Genomic DNA, 22,544 nt, shown 5'->3' on the forward strand with positions numbered 1-22,544 from the left:
AAACATAATAGAGAACAGAGAAATAAAGCAACATACCTACAACCAACTGATCTTTGAAAAACTCAACAAACATATACACTGGGGAAATGACGCTGTATTCAATAAATGGCACTGCAGAAGGATGAAACTGAACCCACACCTCTCACCACATAATATGGTTTGGCTCAGTGTCCCCACCCAAATCTCACTGTGAATTGTACTCCCATAATTCCCACGTGTTGTGGGAAGGACCTGGTGGGAGATAATTTGAATCATGGGAGTGATTTCCCCATACTGCTCCTATACTAGTGAATAAGTCTCACAAGATCTGATGGTTTTATCAGGGGTTTCTGCTTTTGCATCTTCCTCATTTTTTTCTCTTGCCAGCACTATGTAAGAGGACTTTTCACCTCCTGCCATGATTCTGAGGCCTCCCCAGCCATGTGGAACTATAAGTCCAATTAAACCTACTTTTCTTCCCAGTCTCAAGTATATCTTTATCAGCAGTGTGAAAACAAACTAATATGCCATATGAAAATATCAACTCAACGTGAATTAAAGATCCAAACATAAGACCTGAAGCTATACAAATCATAGAAGAAAAGATAGGAAAAACTCCTTTGACAATGGCGTAGGCAAAGAATTTATCATGAAGTCCTTAAAAGCAAATGCAACAACAACAACCAATAAACAAATAGGACGTAATTAAACTAAAAAGCTTCTGTCCAGCAAATAAACAGAATAAACAACCTACAGAATGAGAAAAAATACTTGCAAACTACTCATCTAACAAAGGGCTAATACCCAGAATCTACAAGGAACTTAAGCGACTCAAGAAAAAATGAATAGCCCCATTAAAAAGCGAACAAAGAACATGAACAGATATATATATATACACACACACATAAATATGGAAAAATAACTAAATAAAAAATATATACATATACGCATATATAAATATATATTTTTATATATACGTGTGTGTGTGTGTGTGTGTATATATATATTTCTTTTTTTGAGATGGAGTCTCACTCCGTTGCCCAGGCTGGAGTGCACTGGTGCAATCTTGGCTCACTGCAACCTTCGCTTGCCAGGTTCCAGAGATTCTGCAGCTTCAGCCTCCCAAGTAGCTGGGACTACAGGCACATGCCACTGCATCCGGCTAATGTTTGAATTTTTAGTAGAGATGGGGATTCACAATGTTGGACAGGTTGAACTAGAACTCCCGACCTCAGGTGATCTGCCCGCCTTGGCCTCCCAAAGTACTGTGATTACAGGCGTGAGCCATGGCGCCTGACCAGAACAGATAATTTTCAAAACAAGACATACAAGTGGCCAAAAAACATGAAAGAAATGCTAACCAGGATGTTAACCAGGATGCAAAGAAAACAGAATGCCTAAACACTGTTGCTGGGAATGTATATCATAACAACCTTTATGGAAAACAGTATGAAGCTTTCTCAAAGAACTAAAAGTAGAACTACCATTAGATTCAGCAGTCTCACCACTGGGTATATACCCAAAGGAAAATATATCTATATATACCATGGAATACTATTCAGCCATAGAAAAGGATGAAATCATGTCTTTTGTAGCAACATGGATGGGACTGAAGGCCATTATCCTCAGTGAAATAACTCGGAAAGTCAAATACAGCAAGTTCTCACTTATTGGTGGGAGCTAAACAATGGATACACATGGACATACAGCGTGGCATAATAGACCCTAAAGACTATAAAAGGTGGGAGGGTCAAAGTTGGGAGAGTGTTGGAAAACGACTTATTGGTTACAATGTTCATTGTTCAGACGATGGGTACACTAAAAGCCTAGACTTGCCCTCTACACAATATATACATGTAGGAAACTTGTAACTGTACCCCCTAAATATATAAAAATTAATTAATTACAAAAAATATTATGTTGTAGTGTTAACTGGTATATCTTATCTTGGAAAAATATGGCAGCTCCTATGAAACATCTTGGAAAATTGTCACTGATGTTACAAAACACCCAGAAGAAACAAGTGGTCTGGAGAGAAAACTTACTCATCTTTGCCTACATATGTATACATGAGTAATTTGATTACACATTTGTGTGGGATAATATAACCTAAAAGAAAATGTAAAATTTAACTTAAATTGTATTTGTAAGTTGTAATTTCATTAATTCTGCATTATTGAAGTACATACAGGAAAGGTGTAGAAATGCATCAGGCAGTTAGTACAAATACTTTTTTTTTTTTTTTTTTGAGATGGAGTCTCACTCTGTCGCCCAGGGTAGAGTGCAGTGGCATGATCTCGGTTCACTGAAAGCTCTGCCTCCCAGGTTCACACAATCCTCCTGCCTCAGCCTCCCGAGTAGCTGGGACTACAGGCACCCGCCACCTCGCCCGGCTCATTTTTTGTATATTTAGTAGAGACGGGGTTTCACTGTGTTAGCCAGGATGGTCTCTATCTCTTGACCTTGTGATCCACCTGCCTCGGCCTCCGAAAGTGCTGGGATTACAGGCATGAGCCCAGCCAATACAAATAGGTTTTGCTCAATTTTGTAATGTTTATGCTACCATCAGTTTTTTGAAATATGTAACTTTTACTTTTTTCTTAGAATCCTCCAAATTATGTTTCAGGCTCCTTAAAAACGTTTTATCTATCCCTGATAAATGTTCCTCAATAATAATTTTAAAAATCCATTTGGTTAAATGAACATGAACTCTTAGTCTTTTAACCAGAAATAAGCTATTAGATGATGCAAAAGTATTTGCATTTTTTGCCATTGAAAGTAGCATCAACAAAGAAATAAAATTGTATTTTTGGAATAATTTTCTTTTAAGCTCTTGATAATAAACCTGTAAGTATTAACTGCCTTACAAATGGCAAAGGAGTCCACTTGAAGGAAAGGAGATTCCTTAACAGGACTTTCCTTAGCAGGAAAGTTAGTTGCCTGGATCATCATTTGGATAAGAAGAAATCCATTAAAAAATGGCAGTATTGTCAGTATCATATGCATAACATATATAAAACTTGCCACATATTGTGTGAAATATAGTTCTTTAATATAGGAAAAATATATTGATATCTATAAAGGTATAATTATTTTAACTCTTTTACATATCATGTTATTTGATAAAATTTGCTTTCGTGTTTTTTCTTTGTAAGGGTTCATTGATACTCAAAATTCATTTCCTTTGATGTATCTCAGGAGATTTGTTAGTAAAAATCTCACCCAAATTCATAAGAATTTTCCAATAAAATATTTCAGACATGAAACATTTTGAAAGAATTGGCCAATTATCACTTTCCCCTAGATAGAGCATGATAGTTTGGTGTATATTTTAATATATCAGTGATATAGTTTGGATATTACTCCCCACCCAAATCTCGTGTTGAATTATAATCCCCAGTGTTAGATGTGGGGCCTGGTGGGAGGTGTTTGGGTTACAGGGCAGATCCCTTATGTCTTGGTGCTGTCCTCTAGATAGCAAGTGAGTTCTCTTGAGATCTGGTTGTTGTAAAGTGTGGCACCTCCACCCCCAACTCTCTTTCTTGCTCCTGCTTTTGTTATATCAAGTGCCCACTCCTGCTCCACCGTCTGCCATGATGGTAAGTTTCCTGAGGCCTCCCCAGAAGCAAATGCCAGTGCCATGCTTCCTGTATAGCCTGCAGAACTGTAAGCTAATTAAACCTCTTTTCTTATAAATTACCCAGTGTTGGGTATTTCTTTATAGCAATGCAAGAAAGGCCTAATACAGAAAATGGGTACTAGGAGTGAGGCATAGCTATTAAGATATCTAAAAATGTGAAAGCAAATTTGGAACTGGGTAACAAGCAGCAGTCCAAAGAGTTTGAATGGCTCAGAAGACAGGAAGATGAAGGAAAGTTTGGAACTTCTTAGAGACTGGTTAAATGGTTGTGACCAAAATGCTGATTGTGATATGAACTTTGAAGTCCAGGCTGCTGAGGTCTCAGATAGAAATCAGAAATGTATTGGGATCAAAGATTATGCATATTATTCCTCATTAAACAGCTTTTGGCTGCATTGTATTTATGCCCTAGAGATCTGTGGAAGTTTGAAGTTGAGAATGATGACCTAGAGTACCTGGTGGAAGAAATTTCTAAGCAGCAAAGTGTTCAAGATGTGGCCTGGATGCTTCTGACAAACTATGCTCAGATGTAGGCATAAAGGAATGACTTACGTTTAGAACTTACATTTAAACAGGAAGCAGAGCCTAAAAGTTCAGAAAATTTGCAGCCTGGTCATGTGGCAAATAAATAAAAACCTTTTACATGAGAGAAACTCAAGCAGGCTGTTGAGCAATCATTTGCTAGAGATATCTGCATAACTGAAAAGGAGCCAAATGCTAATAGCCAAGACAAAGGGAAAAAGGTTTCAGTGACATTTCAGAGAACTTCCTGGCAGCCCTTCTTACCACAGGCCCTGAAGCCTAGGAGGACTGAATGGTTTTGTAGGCCAGGCCCAGTACCTTGTTAGCCTGAACAGCCTTGAGACACTACTCTCCAAATTCTGGTCACTGTGGCCCCAGCCTCAGCTCAAAGGGGCTCAGGTAAGACTTGGGCCATCACTTCAGAGGACACGAGCTATAATCATTGGCAGATTCCACATGGTGTTAAGGCTGTGGGTGCACAGAGTGGAAGAGTTAAGGGGCTTGGTAGCCTCTGCCTAGACTTCAGAGGATGTATGGAAAAGTCTGGTGTCCAGGCAAAAGCCTGCTGCAGGGGTGGAGTCCTCACAGAGAACTTCTAGTAGGGCAGTGTGGAGGGGAAATGTGGGTTTGGAAGCCCACAGAGTCCCCAGTGGGGTATTGCCTAGTGAAGCTGTGAGAAGTGGGCCACCATCATCCAGAACCAAGAATGGTAGATCACTTTACAATGGTTGTTGTAAAGTGTGGTACCTCCACCCCCAACTCTTTCTCTTGCTCCTACATTCACCATGTCAAGTGCCTGCCCCCACTTTGCCTTCAGCCATGATTGTGAAGTCCCTGAGGCCACTTGGAAAGCAGATGCCAGCACTATGCTTCCTGTACAGCCTGCAAAATTGCGAGCCAATTAAACTTCTTTTCTTATAAATTACTCAGTCTCAGGTATTTCTTTAGAGCAATGCAAGAACAGCCTAATACAATCAGTAAATATGTCAGATTCTACAATGAGGCTACTATAATGTTAAGATATTTTTCTTAATCATTTACATTTACAAATACTGAAATTCTTGTTTTATGTTATTGTCTTAGTTCATTTTGTGCTGCTATAACAGAATACTACAGACTGGGTAATTAATAAACAACAGAAGTTTATTTGGCTCATGGCTCTGGAGATTGGGAAGTCTAAGACTGAGGGGCCTCATCTAGTGAAGGTCTTGCTATGTCATAACATAACATAGTGGAAGTCATCACGTGGTGAGAACATGTGTAAAAGAGGAAGACAGGTGAACTCCTACTCTTATCAGGATCCCACTCCCACAATATCTAGCCCACTCCCAGGATAACAGCACTGATTATCTTAGAAAGATCTCAACTCTCAGGACTGTTGCACTGGGTATTCCATTTCAAACACGTGGATCTTGGGAGACACAATTAAACCACAACAGTGATGTTTTGAATAATAAATATACATCTACAAGTGTGTTTCTTTCACCTGGCAATGCCTTCTTCTGATAGTTTAATTCTTCAAATTTCAATTATTTAAATAAAATTTCCTCATTGGCCCTCTTTAACACTTTTTCCTCTGAAATCTTATATTACTTGTTGCTTTACAAATACTCTTTAAAAATTATTCCACACTGGTATCTAAATTCTTCATTTTTTTTCAAGTCTTATCTTCCCAATGGCTTTTAATTTCCATCAGGACAGGATCCATGTCTTTTGACTTCTTGGTACTGCTCACAGTAATATGTAAATAATTAAGGTTTAATATAATTGGGTTTAATTTAACATCATGTAGATTCCGATTGATTTTTCCAATTAGATGTGTGAGATTTTTATTCATTAAAATATGCAATTATACTAGCATCCGTTTTTATTTGTCCAAAGAATGAGCTAAGATTTAAGTTATATTTTGCGATCTTGAGATACATTTCATATGCTCTTCATTGAATCACTTTTCCATTTATCTTCAAATTCCAGCTATAAAATATGGCATGCAATTTTCTTAGCTCAGATTTACCATAAATTCTTGTTCTACAAGATACCATGTATTCATATATTCATAAAAATATCAACAGAAATAATATATTAATAAATATTTAAGTATGTAGTTTCAGAAAGAGATGGTAATGTATCAGGACAGATTTTAGTTAGGAGACACAATATGCTTATCTAAGCACAAAGTTGGTTTTTATCAATTGATATTAGTTTTTGATTATATACTATATGTAAGTACTCTATAATCAGAATTTTCTCAATAATAATAATAAATCATACCTATATTGTACCTTGCAATTATCAAATCACCTTTCATTTCCACCTCATTTTCTCTCTTTCTCTTTATTTCTCCCTGTTCTTTTAGTCTTTGCCTCTCTTTCAGAAAATATATCAGTTACTTAGCAGGATATATATTATTGTTTCCATGTCACAGATTGGAAATGAAATTTCAAAGGAATAAGTTATTTTTTATGGTCTTATAGCTAATAATTATTAATAATTGATATATTTAGGATTGGGATCCCGAGATTTTAACTCCTAATCATGTGACTTCGGACAAATAACATAGAAATAATATCAGTTTCTCTGGATTGTTACATGGGGTCTTAGGCAATTTGGGTCGTTATAACGAAGTACCATAAACTGGGTAGTTTTAAACAACAGAGATTTGTTTTGCAGAGTTCTAGAGGCTACAACTCAGCCCCTTTTACAATAGCTGCAAAAAATACAACAAATGATGCTGGCATAATTGGCTAGCCACATGTAGGAGAATGAAACTGGATCCTCCTCTCTCACCTTATACAAAAATCAACTCAAGATGGATTAAAGACTTAAATCTAAGACCTGAAACTATAAAAATTCTAGAAGATAACATTGGAAAAATCCTTCTAGATATTGGCTTAGGCAAGGATTTCATGACCAAGAATCCCAAAGCAAACGCAGTAAAAACAAAGATAAATTGCTGGGACTTAATTAAACTAAAGAGCTTTCGCACAGCAAAAGAAACAGTCAGCAATGTAAACAGACAACCCACAGAGTGGGAAAAAATTTTCACAATCCATAAATCTGACAGAGGACTAATATCCAGAATCTACAATGAACCCAAACAAATCCACAAGAATAAAAAGCAATCCCATCAAAAAGTGGACTAAGGACATGAATGGAAAATTCTCAAAAGGAGATATACAAATGGCCAGAAAACATATTAAAAAATACTCAACATCACTAGTGATGAGGGAAATGCGAATCAAAACCACAATGCGATGCCACCTTACTCCTGCAGGAATGGTCATAAACAAAAAATAGTAGATGTTGGCATGGATGTGGTGACCAGGGAACACTTCTACACTGCTGGTGGGAATGTAAACTATACAACCACTATGGAAAACAGTGTGGAGATTCCTTAAAGAACTAAAAGTAGAACCACCATTTGATCCAGCAATCCCTCTACTGGGTATCTATCCAGAGGAAAAGAAGTCATTATATGAAAAAGATACTTGCATACGGATGTTTATAGCAGCACGATTCACAATTGCAAAAATGTGACACCAGCCCAAATGCCCATCGATCAACCAGTGGATAAAGAAACTGTGATATATATATATTGTGATGGCTAACGCCTGTAATCCCAGTACTTTGGGAGGCTGAGGCAGGTGGATCACTTGAGGTCAGAAGTTCAAAACCGGCCTGGCCAACATGACGAAACTCCCAGCTTTACTAAAAATACAAAAATTAGCTGGGCATGGTTGTGCATACCTGTAATCCCAGCTACTTGGGAGGCTGAGGCACGAGAATTTCTTGAACCTGGTGGGGGCAGAGGTTACAGTAAGCCGAGATGATGTCACTGCACTCCAGCCTGGGTGACAGAGTGAGACTCTGTCTCAATGAATACATAAATAAATAAGCCACAGAGGGACACACAGGAAGAAAGGCCATGTGAAGACAGGGAAAGATTGAAATTCTGCATCTATGGGCAAAGAAACATTAAAATTACTGGCAGACACCAAAAGTACATAAGAGATATGGAATAAATTCTCCCTCAGAGCCTCTACAAGGAAGCAACACTTCCAACACCTTGATTTTGGACTTCTGGACTCCAGAAATGTGAGATAATACATATCTGTTAGTTTACATCACTTAATTTGTGCTAATTTATTATGGAAGCCTTGGGAAACTAATACAGACCCATGACGCCTCCGTGGCAGCCATCCAAAAGTTTGCTCTGTTGGCTTGCATGGGTGAGTTCTTGAGAGAATCCTAGAGAATCTCTCCACTGCATTTCCCCGGTCTGAAAGGCCAGCCTTAAACTTAACTTTCCCTTCCTCTTCATTCCTGTAACTTGGAGTACATCCAAAGCTCATGCAGATGTCATCCTCTTGTCTTGAGGTAAGTTTTCATATATGGTGTGCAGTTCTGGAAGAAAGTTTAGTCCTTTGGTGGCATCCCACTGATCTTTGAGAAACTCAGAAATTCTCAATGTAAAAAACAGGTTGCTCTATTCCCTTCACTTCTGTAGCTGTCTCCAGTTTTCTTGCTCTGCTCTAGGAGATCTACTGTCTAACAGACAACTAACTAGGAGGGTGGTATGCCAGGCTTTCTTCTTGTCAGAAATCCATTTCTAAAAGTGTCATATGCTTTCCAATTTTTGAGAAGCAGCTCCCCTGTCCCTTTGGGGGCGGGAGTTAATAATTTTTCTCCAAGAGCTTATAGTTTCTACATGAACAACAACCTGATACCTTTATCTCCTTAATTCCATACTGACTCATCTTCTTTCCTGGATTGGGAAGGAAAGTGGCATTGTAGCTGGTGGTAGAGTTAATGCTGGTTCTCCAATCCCATAAATTCAGGAGTAAGTGTGGGGGGATGCAATGCTTGCCTTAACAGTTAACCAGCTTTCTTTAAAATGTTAGGTAGTTAATGCCACATTATCCTCAACTTTGGGCCAGGGTTACTGATTCTTGGGCACTGGATTACGTTTCCCTTAACCACTAGCTATACATGCTTAACACAAAATCCCTCCACTAGCATCAGATGAGTTTGTGGGTTTGGAACTTTAGAGTGAAAAGCATTTAGCAAGATTTGATTTCACTATATATTTGACATTCAACTCAACTGTTCAACTTACTTTATTGTGAAGTGAGGGAATTTGACTAAAATCAGCAATTGCTTACCCAAACAATTTCAGGAGCTAGAAGGAAAAGTAAATGCAGGAAGTAGTTATTTTGAATGGGGACTGTGACCAGTTTGAGAGTGGTAATACCAACCTGAGTCGTTGAATTAATCTTAGGCCCTCTTGAAGCGAGTTTCTAAGCTCTGAGAGATGTTTTTCAATGTCCATTCCACATTTAAGTGTCCATATATCCACTCTTTATGGGCATGTAGATAACATATGAGGGCATTTTTCCCTTGTCATAATGTTTGGGAGTGGGTGCTATAGCCATTTTAGTAAGTAGGGATCGGAAAAGTGATAAATGCAATTGTCCTTTGTCTCGCATGATTTTCAAATGATACATAAGGTATTAATGCAGAAACTGTTCATATTTACTTGAGCATAATCCAAATTCTGTTTTATATAGAGCTTAGACAGACAGAAGAGTATTTTGCATATTTTCCAGAAATACAATTGCTATTTATATTGAAGAATTATCGCACTTTATTTTGTTTATTGTTTTCCATCATTATCTAGTATCAGCCACACTTTCAGAAAATAATTTCAGTGATAGCAAGTTGCTGATAGAATTTGAGTCCATAACACTTCACACTTGAGTCAGGCAGCATTTGTAGTTTTTAACTCATGTGATTATACAGATAGAGGTCAGCAGCTGACTATTTTATGCAATCTTCTCATGTAGTCATGCCTGAATATACATAATGAACTTCAGATTTCTTCTTAATGAACTGCTTTCTTGTTATTTATACTTAAATTTCAGATAAGGCATTATATAGACTTTTTCAAAAAGCTATGTGTAGGAAGATCTTTACATCCATGATCTTCATTTCAGGTGGTAAAGCATTTATTACAAAGCATTTTTTATAAAAATGGAAAATTGTTTCGATAGCACTGCTCTATATCCACTGTCAGAGGTCTACAAAATCTCAGAGGTCACCAATATTCTAATGTGTATATATATATACACACACATATATCAGTCTTCACCTATCCCTTGGTTATATCCTTTAACGTGTTATGGTTCTCAGGCTATAATATTCTCTTAGTCACCAGGGGCCTAAAGTAATCTGGTTTTACTTGTAGCATAGTAAAAACTTCAACCAGAGACTGACTGCCAGAGGACCTATTCATTTGATGGTTTCCTGAGTAGGTACAGTTTTCAAGTCTAGATTTAATATGAAAGAAGTATAGCCCCCTAAATATTGTGTATGGTTATTTGTAGATATATTAGAAATTATTGTTTTGCCATGATTAAAATATTTCTGAGACTGAGGAGATTTTAAAATTTAAACTAATAAATTGGATCAAGTTAGTGTTAACTGGTAAAGCATTTTCATCATTATAAAGAGAATGCATTATTTAATTTTCAAATGTTTTATCTTATTGAATTTCTAATTAGCACACGCTAAAAAAATGAAAATATTAATGAGATCCTCATAGATGCTTAATACAGTGATATCAAGTACTATTATACATATGTGTGTATATATACATATACATGCACGTGCATAAGTTCTGAAGAAAATTTTTATTATGCAAGATAATTGTCATTTGACATAAAAATTTTGCAAAGAGGTAAAAAGTGGCATAAAATTACAGAAAGTTAATTATCTGATCTTTCTCCTTTCAGCAATTTACTTTCTTTTGTCCACAGATCAATCTTCCTATTTGCTCATTTCTTTAATTCCCTTTAATTACAACTGAGAAGTAAGCAAGTGAGACAGTAATTTCTACTGAAATTTCCATGCTTAATCTGCAAATGTAGTGAGCACTGATATAGTCAAGGAACAGGGTGGCTGTTGTGAGAAATAGAAAATGGGGGACAGGAATTATACTCAGTTTCCCTCATTATTCAGCAATAATAGAAAAAGTTAATTTACATTTTCTTTTTAAAAATGTACATTTTAAAATTTCAATACATTTACTGAATTGAGCAACAAAAGTAATGTGAAGGGTAGGCATTTCTGTAACTTCTTTCTCCCTATTTTGTATTTTCATTTTTCTGTATTTTTTCTGTAAAGCTTTGTATATATATAAACTAAACTAAACTTGGAAGTTGAAATAAAACCCAGATTGACACTGTATATAGACAGCAGTACAACTCAGAAGGATTCTCTTTATATTGTCAGTGAGAAACATTTCTATTTTTAACTCTACTAAGGGGCTCCACTAATGAAGTTTGTCTGGCAGAGGATGTGACTGCAGTATTATATAACACAGAAATTTCTCCTCAAGGTAGCAACCTTGCTCGAAGAAACCTGTGACTGTCATGTCTCTGAGGGGTGCTTTAGAGTTCGGAGCTTCAAGATATCTGTGAAGTTCTGAAATTGCATACAATAATTTAAGCATTTTTCCCCATGTTTTTGTGTGTGTGCATGTGTGTGCACACCTGCATGATATTTTGGGGGGAAGTGGCCCATTTGGTAAGATCCAGTTCTAAAATATGATTATCCATGACCCCCTCAAACATTAAGATCCCCTGAAATTTCAGCTTTCTGCTTTTTTGCAGGCAAAGATCTAATTTCTCCTCTCTTTTAAATGTTTCACTAAATACATGAATTATCCTGCCCTTTATCGAATAGTTGTGATACGTTATTTTGGTCTTTACAATCCAAGAACACTATTGGTTTTGACAGGCTTTGCTCACATAAAGACTAGTTTCACTTCATTTCCAAGGCATTCAACTCTACCCAAGTGACATTCCTGAAAGCCATATATTTCATTTGTGCATTCCAATGATTTAATTTAGTAAGCTCAATAAGCTTATCTCTAGTTAAAGATAACATGGCATTTATGACTGTGGAGTGTGTGATTGAAAGGGATTCTTCCTGCATCAGTTTCAACTTAGACTCCATTTTGTTGTTATCAGACACCAAAAATCCTGTGAGAAACACTGACATGTGGAGATTTTAAAAGAAACTGGTTGAAACTCTTAATTCCTGAACTCTCTCAAGTACTTAGGAAATATGCAAGAGAATCATGGTCGCAAGAGAATCATGGTCGCAAGAGAAGGTTTTAAGAAAGGGGTTATTAAAACTATTGCTTTGGAGAGTGTGCTTCACATGCAGGCTCCTCCATCCTCTTTTGGAGGAGAGGCATTAGGCAGGGGTTTACTTTCCAGTCCCAATATTGAAGAGGGTGGGCTTCTAGGCACCCAATTGAAGATCTTTGAAATAGTCAAAAAGCCTTGAGGATAAATGCCTGATCCCAACAAAGGAAGGTAAAGCAGTTAGTGTTCTGAGGTCTTTTCTTCCCAGGAGGTCCAGGAGAAGAGAGAGGGTCTGACTAACAGTGCTGGTGGCTGAACCAGGAGATGCTGCCATGTTGAGATTGGTTCACTTTCTCCTAGCTTGTCAGGACACTGGATGTGTGTCCTGATTGTTTCTGGTGAATTGGATGTGGGCTATGTGGTACGGGATCCTCTTGGGCCTGTCCATTTGGGATCTCAGGAGGGATAAGGGCTGCAAGTGTATTGCCAGATGCCCTTGGAATAGGGAAGGGTCAGAAGAATCCACATGTTGTAGACACTGATACACCCAAGACAAGAGAATTTCAGACAAGAGGAGGAGCAGAGAACTATTCCCAAGCTCCTATAATCAAAATCATGAGACAGAGAGAGTAGGTTTTAATCATCTGCCAATTTTATGAAGAATACCAGCTTCACTGATCTACTCTGTCCAGATAGCACAAAGCCACCCAAAGTAAATTTGGCACAGAGCCAAACAGCCCCTTGCAAGTGCAGAAAGAAAAGGAACTGCAGAGAGTAGATACTAGAGGCACCAGATACCACCTTAGCCCATTTTCCTCAAGCGTCTAATTGGGGAAAGAAGGGATTTAAGGCTACATCAAGGTTGGAATATTTTGAGTATCTATCTTGTAATGGACATTCTAATTACTGGACTGAAAGTCATTTGCAAATTAAAGTGATCATATTGTGATATATTCCCTAAGAATGTGCAAAAACAAAACAAAACAAAAAAAACCTTGAGACCTACCTGAGCTTCTATTCAGGGATGGGGAAGATGGTCCCTATGTCTTTTCCTAACCTACCATCCCCTAAGTGGGAGAGAAAAAAAAACAAAAGGTTGTACTTTATTCATGTCTGAAGTCCAGTTTGATCATTATATGAGTTATATTGCTTAACAGAATCCAAGCAGCAAGTACTATGATTGATAATTGTGGTGGTTAGTACTGAGTGTCAACTTGATTGGATTGGAGGATGCAAAGTATTGTGCCTGGGTGTGTCTGGAGGGTGTTGCCAATGGAGATTAACATTTGAGTCAGTTGACTGGGAAAGGTAGGCCCACACTTAATCTTGGTGAGCACAATCTAATCAGCTGCCAGCATGGCCAGAATAAAAAGCAGGCAGAATAACATGAAGACTAGACTGGCTTAGCCTCTCTGCCTACGTCTTTCTCCAGTGCTGGATGCTCCATGCGCTCAAACATTGGACTCCAAGCTCTTCAGCTTTGGGACTTCAACTGGCTTCTTTGCTCCTTGGCTTGCAGATGGCCTATTGTGGGACCCAGTGATCCTGTGAGTTAATACGCCTTAATAAACTCACCTTTATAAATACATCAATCCTATTAGTTCTGTCCCTCTAGAGAACTGTGACTAATACAGATTTTGGTACCAGGAGTGGTTCTAGAGGAAAGAATATTAAAAATGGAGTTCTTTTATTGGTTTTCAGGTTTCTGGAGTTGGCTTCTTAATGTGATTAGACCTAAAAATGCTAAGGACTCTAATTCTAATAGTATGGAGAACAGATAGTCCTTGGCATGAACAATTTAGAGAGTTATTATGCAAACAAATGCATTTGATACTCTTGATTCACTGCTCATGAAAGGCAAGGAGTTTAGTGACTCAATACATAATACCTTTGACCACATGTGGAGAACAAAGGAACATAATGAAGTTGGTTGGTTGCTCCTAAGTTCACTGGACAGAGTGATGAAAGAAAATGATGAACTCAGGGATTCTAACTAACTCCTGGCTTCAGAAGCAGATACTGAGCCTCAAATCTGCTAAGATTGCCCTGAATGAGTCTTATCTCCTGCAGAGAAAGAGCTGAAATTGTGGAAAATCAGACACAGGCTATTACCATGTGAGTGGTTGACCTGCAACAAAAGGTGCATGCACAGCCTCGCCAGGTGTCTACTATTAAAGTGAGAGCATTGATTGGAAAAGAATGGGACCTTGCAACTTGGAATAGGGATATGTGAGATGACCCTGATGAAGCTGCGGACATTGAGCTTGTAAATTCTGATGAGACTTTTCTGCCGGAAGAAACAGCTTCCCCATCCCCAGTAGTGGCAACATCCCCTCCCCAACCCATGCTGCCATTAGCCTTTCCATCTTTGTCCGAGGAGATGAACCCTGCTCTGCCTGAGGCAAGAGTGAAGGCCTCCCCTGAAGCAGTTGCTAGGCAAGATGATGTTGATTCTTCTCAGGAGCCCCCTCCCCCCACCAACATCCCTGCTTGCTTCTACACTTATAACTAAAGTTTTGGCCGGCCCCTAGAGGTGAGGTTCAGAGTGTGACCCACAAGGAGGTGCACTACACTTGAAAAGAACTGCTTGAGTTTTCCAATTTATATAAACAGAAATCTGGAGAACAGATATGGGAATGAATATTAAGGATATGAGATAATGGTAGAAGGAACATACAGTTGGATTGGGCTGAATTTATTGATTTGGGCCCGTTAAATAGGGACTCTACATTTAATGTTGCAGTTCAGGGAGTTAATAAAGGTTCTAATAGTTTATTTACTTTGTTAGCTGAAATATGGATTAAAAGATGGCTCACTGTGAGAGAAATGGAAATGCCTGATTTCCTCACTTGGTTTAATGCAGAGGAAGGGATCCAAAGGCTTAGGGAGATTGGGATGCTGGAGTGATTAGTCACTTTAGGCCTACTCATCCCAGCTGGCAAGGTCCAGAAGATGTACCCTTTACCAATGCTTTGGAAAACAGATTTGTGAAGGCAGCACCTGCATCCTTGAAGAGTTCTGTATGTATTGCTTTTCTCCGTATGCCATATCTAACTGTGGGAACCATAGCCACTCAACTACAAAATTTAAATGTGGTGGGAATAATTAGAACCCAAGGTGGCAGGAGCCAAGTGGTGGCACTCATCCATCAAAGTCACAGTGGGCATAGCTACCATCATGAACAAGAGAGGCAAAGCAGCAATCAGAATAGTTTGATTTATGTAGAGCTCTGGCATTGGCTAGTTAATCACGGTGATCCTAGAAGTGAAATTGGTAGGAAACTTACTGCATTCCTACTTAATTAAAACAAGCAGAAAACTTGCAGGCCAAATGGACGAAAGACTAATTTGAATTACAGAAACAGGGAATCATGGCCCCTCAATCAATTTCCAGACTAGAGCCAGTTTACAGAACCCTTTGCCTGAAGGGGAGGCCAAGTCCCCTTGAGGAAGGACCCCACTACACTACCAACAATTTATGCTGTTAATCTTTCTCCCATCCTTCCCCAAAGAGACCTTTGGCCTTTTACCAGGGTAACTGTGCAGTGGGGAAAGGGAAATAATGAGACATTTCAGGGATTATTGGACACTGGCTCTGAGTCGACGTTGATTCCAGGGGACCCAAAACATCACTGTGGTCCTCCAGTTAAGGTAGGGTGTTACGGAGGTCAGGTAATTAATGGAATTCTAGCTCAAGTTCAACTTACAGTGGGCCCAGTGGGTCATTGGACTCATCCTGTGGTTATTTCCCCTGTGCCAGAATGCAAACTTGGCATAGACATACTTAGCAGCTGGCAGAACCCCCACATTAGCTCCCTGACTTGTAAGGTAAGGGTTATTATGGTGGGAAAGGCCAAATGGAAGCCATTATAGCTGCCTCTACCTAGAAAAATAGTAAATCAAAAACAATATCGCATCCTTGGAGGAATTGTGGAGATTAGTGACACCATCAAGGATTTGAAAGACACAGGGGTGGTGATCCCCACCACATCCTCATTCAACTCTCCTATTTGTCCTGTGCAGAAGACATGGACCTTGGAGAATGACAGTGTATTACTGTAAGCATAACCAAGTGGTGACTCCAATTGCAGCTGCTCTACCATATGTGGTTTCATTGCTTGAGCAAATTAACACATTTCTTGATACCTGATATGCAGCCCTTTATTTGTCAAATGCCTTTTTCTCCATTCCTGTCTATAAAGCCCACCAGAAGCAGTTTCTTTGCCTTTAGCTGGCAAGGCCAGCAATATAGCTTTACTGTCCTACCTCAGGGGTGTATCAACTCTTCAGCTTTGTGTCATAGTCTTGTTCAGAGAGACCTTGATCGATTTTCCCTTCCACAAGATATCACACTGGTTCATTACATTGAGGACTGAACTCTGATTTTTTTTTTAACTTGCCCAAATTCCTATCTAAGCTGTCCCGGGAGTCATGCCCTACAAATCATAAATTCTCATCAGATGGGTTTTATTTAACCCTATATATTGTGACTTTCCAACCTGACTCTGGCATAACATTACTAGACAAAGAAGAAAATCAAAATATTTTACCCCCAAAACATGTTTCTTTGATATATTTTGAAGTGGCCCTGCAAAGCTCTTCTTTGTTGGGGGAAATTTGCATTTGTAAAGAGTCTCTATTAACATAGCTAGATTTTTTTCTTCCAGACCCTCTCAATCCTAAAGAGATTAACTAAGATCTGAATAGGAAACATTTGTCATCTGTTGTCTCTAAGGGCAGCCAGTATAAGGCTTCAAAAGAACCTTGGTCTCCATAATCTTTTATCTTAACCTGAACATTCCCTTTCTATGAATCCCAGGTCTTTAGACAAACTCAACCAATTGTCCAGCAGAAAATGTTTAAATTCACCTATAGCCTGGAAGCCCCCACTTTGATTTGTCTTGCCTTTCTGGACCAAACCAGTGTATTTGTTAAATGTGTGTGATTGATGTCTCATGCCTCTCTTAAATGTATGAAACCAAGCTGTGCCCCGACCACCTTGGTAACATGTTCTCAAGACCTCCTGAATGCTGTGTCATGGGCCATGGCCACTCATATTTGACTCAGAATAAATCTCTTCAAATATTTTACAGAGTTCAACTCTTTTCATCGACAACATTGATGACATTATGCTGATTGGAGCAGTGAGTGAGAAGAGGCAAACACACAGGGCCCATGCTCATAGAATTCATGGGTCTTACCATGTTCCCCCTCATCCTGGAGAAGCTGGATTGATAGAACTGTGGAATGGCCTTTTGAAGTCACAATGACAATGCCATCTAGGCAACAATACTTTGCAGGGCTGGGGCAAAGTTCTCCAGAATGTTGTGTATGCTCTGAAGCAGTGTCCAATACGTGGCGCTGTTTCTCCCATAGCCAGTATTCATGGGTCCAGAAATGAAGGGGTGGAAGTGGAAGTGGCACCACTCACCATCACCCCTAGTGACCCACTAGCAAAATTTTTGCTTCCTGTTCCTGTGACATTATGTTCTGCTGCCCTAGAGGTCTTAGTTCCAGAGGGAGGAATTTTGCCACCAGGAGACACAACAACAATTTCATTAAACTGGGAGTGAAGATTGCCACCCGGACACTTTGGGCTCCTCCCACCTTTAAGTCAACAGGCTAAGAAGGGGATAACTGTGTTGGCTGGGGTGATTGACCTGGACTATCAAGATGAAATCAGTCTACTACTCCACAATGGAGGTAAGTAAGAGTATGCATAGAATACAGGAGATCCATTAGGGCGTCTCTTAGAATCACTATGCCCTGTGATTAAGGTCAGGTGGGAAGCTACAACAGTCCAATCCATGCAGGAGTACAAATGGCCCAGATCTGTCAAAAATGAAGGTTTGGGTCACTCCACCAGGAAAAAAAACCCACGACCTGCTGAGGTGCTTGCTGAAGGCAGAGGGAATACAGAATGGGTAGCAGAAGAACGTAGTCATTAATACCAGCTGCGAACACCTGACCAGTTGCAGAAGCGAGGACTGTAATTGTCATAAGTATTTCCTCCTTCTTTTGTTAAAAACATGTTTGTGCATGTATACACTTGTACTAAGAAAATATCTTCATTTTATTTCCTTTTTTCCTTTATCATATAACATAAGAGGTATTGACTTCATATCAGGGTTTAAGTGTTAACTTTGTGTAATAGCATTTGGGTTGTGGATTGGTGCATTTCAGGTTGTACAAAGGATACTTGTATTCTGTCAGGTGTAATTATGACCTTATGATTGTCTTTATTTGAAGATTGTATATGATTTCAGGAAATGTGTACGAGTTCAAGTTGACAAGGGGTGGACTTGTGATGGTTAATACTGAGTGTCAACTTGATTGGACTGAAGGATGCATAGTATTGTTCCTGGATGTGTCTGTGAGGGTATTGCCAAAGGAGATTAACGTTGGGGTCAGTGGACTGGGAAAGGCAGTCTCACCCTTAATCTGGGTGGGCACAATCTAATCAGCTGCCAGCACAGCTAGAATAAAAGCAGGCAGAAGATTTTGAAAAGACTAGACTGGCCTAGCCTCCCAGGCTACATCTTTCTGTGTTGCTGGATGCTTCCTGCCCTCAAATTTCTGACTCCAAGTTCTTCAGCTTTGGGACTGGATTCCTTGCTTCTCAGCTTGGAGATGGCTTACTGTGGGACCTTGTGATCATGGGAATTAATACTCTTTAATAAACTCCCCTTTGTATATACATCAATTCTATTAATTGTTCTGTTAATAGTTCTGTCCCTCTAGAGAACCCTAATACAATAATTCTTTTTTAAAATGAAATATTCCTTTTTTTCTCAGTGCCATAGATAATAGATGGGTGGACTGTAACAGTACCTAGTTTTCAGCTGAAGCATTTTAATGTCCATCATTTCCACTATTAAAAGAACTAAATCATGCCTGCTTAATACTTCATGTGTGTTCTATACTATTTAGGTTATATAATAATATAGCTCATTTGAAACGTAGTGATTCTCAGAAGAATCTGGGTACTGCTTATGTTACTAAGAGTTTGTCATCTGGGGTCAACACTTATCATGCCATATTGCTGTGTCCCCTATCTCCCACTGGAGATGAGAAAACTCTGACTTTTACTGTCAGACTGTCTGGAAATCACAATGTGAAATTATCTTCTAAACTAATTCAGCTAAATCACATTTAATATCAGATTTTAGTGACTTTCTCATGACTGTTTATCAACTCCCAAATGACTCTTTAATTAATTGTTTCTCCTTTACTGGCTCATTTTCTGTCAGATCCCTTTCCTTAGAGTATTGTTTTATCCCTGTGTGGCAGAAAGACTGTCTGAGATTGTGCTGTTATTAAATGTAGTCTGGCATAATTTAAGGATGTTACCTTGATGATGGTGATGTCACTCAGGTACTTGGCCTGCAAGGAGCTAGTACAATTTCACTTATTTCATTTTAATGGATCCCCTTGGTTTTGAGCCTATAAACTAAAATACCATTGCAGTCCCCTCCAGCAATCTCAAACTTAATTATTCCACTCCAGGAAGCTGTCTGATGGCCCTGCAGAGATCTGTTTTTGCACTAAAATGCAATCCCTTATTGTGTGACAAAATTACTTTCGTTTCATGTTCTTTTCTTTATTTATTTACAAACAGCATGGAAAAGCACTTCTCAGCACAACTTAATAGGTGATTACCACAAATTTGGTTTTGAGATTTAGATTGAATAGTTGTTAAGGTTTTCTTTGTATTCTTTCCTTTGTAATCATGATGACTTCTTAAATACTATTCCAAGTACTGGGCATTGTGGGTAATGTGGTATAAATTGCCATGACAGCTGACTCAAATCTTTTCCCCTACTAAGTTTTGATATTATTTATTAAGTTTCATAGCTTGGATGACACCTCTTATAAGCCCATCTCTACCAATATCTTTTTTGCTGCTTTGAGCAAATTTAGTTTTCTAAACTAAAATTTCTAAGTGGTTTTGCAGAAAGCAGAAGAGACAAAGACTCATTGCAAAAAAAGGTGTGGAAAGATTAGAGATTCATAGATGATGCCATTTGCAGTACAGAGTTATCTACGACAATGGTCAGTAATATATTTCATAAATGATCAAAAGTTTTCATTATAATTTCAACATTTTCACAAATGTATAATAACCAAGAAGTACTTGGTTTTGTTCATAGTCAAAAAGAAGGTTGAATTGAGAGCCAGAAACTCTATAATATTTTGCAAGGGACATATTTGTCTCTAGTCATCACTTAGGTCTATGGGGACTAATAGGAAACTAACTTCGTGCTTCTGTCACATTTTTTGAAGACAAAGGGACAGCCCAAGGATGTGCTGTGCTTTCTATTAATAACATGTTCTTTCTATTCCTAGTTTCCTAGGCTTTGAAAAAAATGGTGAAGAGACAGAGAAAAGAGTAAGAGGGACTGGCATACCTACACTTTATGTGTGCAAGCAGTTTTTAATTTTGTGCTTTTCAACCTCTCTCTCATCAGGGCAAGAAATTAAATGCATGAGAATTAATATGCTCAAGTCAATAGGTGAAGCAATAGGCTGTAACTGAAGAGAAAGGGCCTCCATCATGCACAAGCTTTATAGACATTTAATTCCGTATGTGGACGGGAGGTTTACTTATCTGCACAAGAGCTTCACACAAAACAAGAATTAGATTCTCTTCATTTTGAGCTTGCAATCCTACTTCATATAACAACTGTGGAATTGAGAAAGAAAAATAAATGCAGAGATAGACAATATTTGGAAAAGGAGTCAGAATGAAACTGAATTACACTTGTTTATTTTGAGTTTGGGAGAATGTGGAGGAAAACAGATTGAATTAACACACACACAAACCACAAACACTTTTTTCAAAAACTCATTTTAGTTTATCTTCCCTGAACAAACTGAGCAATAGTTAGTGAAGCTCTGTCTTAGTCCCTGAGACCACTTTTAAATTACAGGATGGTCAGAGGAGGATTGGCGAGCACCTGGAAGATTGACAAGTCACTGCCGGCAGAGCAGGCAGATGTGAGTTTCACTTAATCTTTTGTCTCAAAAATGAAAGGTTCCCCATAAAATGAGTTACTATATTTTGCAGGCACATTGACAAAGATACAGATTTTCATAGAAGTTATTTGGTAAGTCTTAGAGCTCAACAAACACTAATATTAAGAACTCACAAAAAATGTGAATTTAAATATTCTTCCCAAGATCTATTATCAAAGATTTTAAGACTGAAGGCTAATATATCAAAACATAAAAACTATATATTGTTACCACACAACTGAGGCTCATAGTTTCTTACTCAAAGAGAGTTAATCGGTTAAAATGGGACAATAGTCCTGAATTAATTTTGAAAATGTTTAGAATATTATAAATAAAACTGCAGCATTGATTTTTATTTTGATCATAATACATTTTATTTTTTGCTACCCTTACAAAGATAGTATTTTTCATGTTCAACAAAACAAATATTATATATTTTTAAAAAGAGTCTTTGGGCTGGGCGCAGTGGCTCATGCCTGTAATCCTTTGGGAGGCCGAGGCAGGTAGATCACGAGGTCAGGAGTTCGAGACCAGCCTGACCAACATGGTAAAACCCCGTCTCTACTAAAAATACAAAAATCAGCCAGGCTTGGTGGTGCATGCCTGTAATCCCAGTTACTCAGGAGGCTGAGGCAGGAGAATTGCTTGAACCTGGGAGATGGAGATTGCAGTGAGCCAAGATGAGGCCACTGCAGTCCAGCCTGGGCAACACAGCAAGACGCTGTCTCAAAATAAAATTAAAAATAAATAAAGTATCTTTCTATTGTGAGGTAGATTTATCCAACAAATACTAATTAATGGTACTTTGTGTTGTATGACTAGGTTTGTTTTAATGTGTCTATCAAATAAAAGAATTTTAGGCAGGGTGCATACAGATTTTGTAGTTCCTAAAGCTTATAAAAACGTGGAAGCTTTCTAAAAGGAATAAAATACTAAATTACAAACATACAACTACTGGGGCTACTCCTAGGACCTTGGCATTGGTGTGATTTAGTGAGGGCCTTGAAGTTTAAGCTTCTAAATTAGCTTCGTAGTTAATCTTTCCCTGGTCTCATGTAACCCTATAAAGAGCATAATTCTTTTATCCTTCGAATCGAAAGCAAATGGCCTCAACCTTAAAAAACAAAGAGAAAGTAATGTACTTTTCTTTGCTTTTCAATACCATGCTGAACATGATGTTTCTAAATGTTCTAGCATCAAATGGTGATCAACATACCTTCCCCTGTCTCCTTCATGGTA

The 22,544-nt window shown here is 38.4% G+C and overlaps 1 long non-coding RNA gene across 1 annotated transcript in view; it reads left to right on the forward strand.

The window, feature by feature from the left end:
- The first annotated feature begins 17,625 nt into the window (after positions 1-17,625).
- LOC131381645 (uncharacterized) overlaps positions 17,626-22,544 on the forward strand; it is a 35,161-nt gene continuing 30,242 nt past the window's right edge. The window contains exon 1 of the long non-coding RNA XR_009210524.1: positions 17,626-17,993. This is a non-coding gene — a long non-coding RNA (uncharacterized LOC131381645). The remainder of the gene's footprint in view (positions 17,994-22,544) is intronic.

Source organism: Hylobates moloch, unplaced genomic scaffold (assembly GCF_009828535.3).
Source record: "Hylobates moloch isolate HMO894 unplaced genomic scaffold, HMol_V3 SCAFFOLD_2, whole genome shotgun sequence".
Classification (NCBI taxonomy): domain Eukaryota; kingdom Metazoa; phylum Chordata; class Mammalia; order Primates; family Hylobatidae; genus Hylobates; species Hylobates moloch.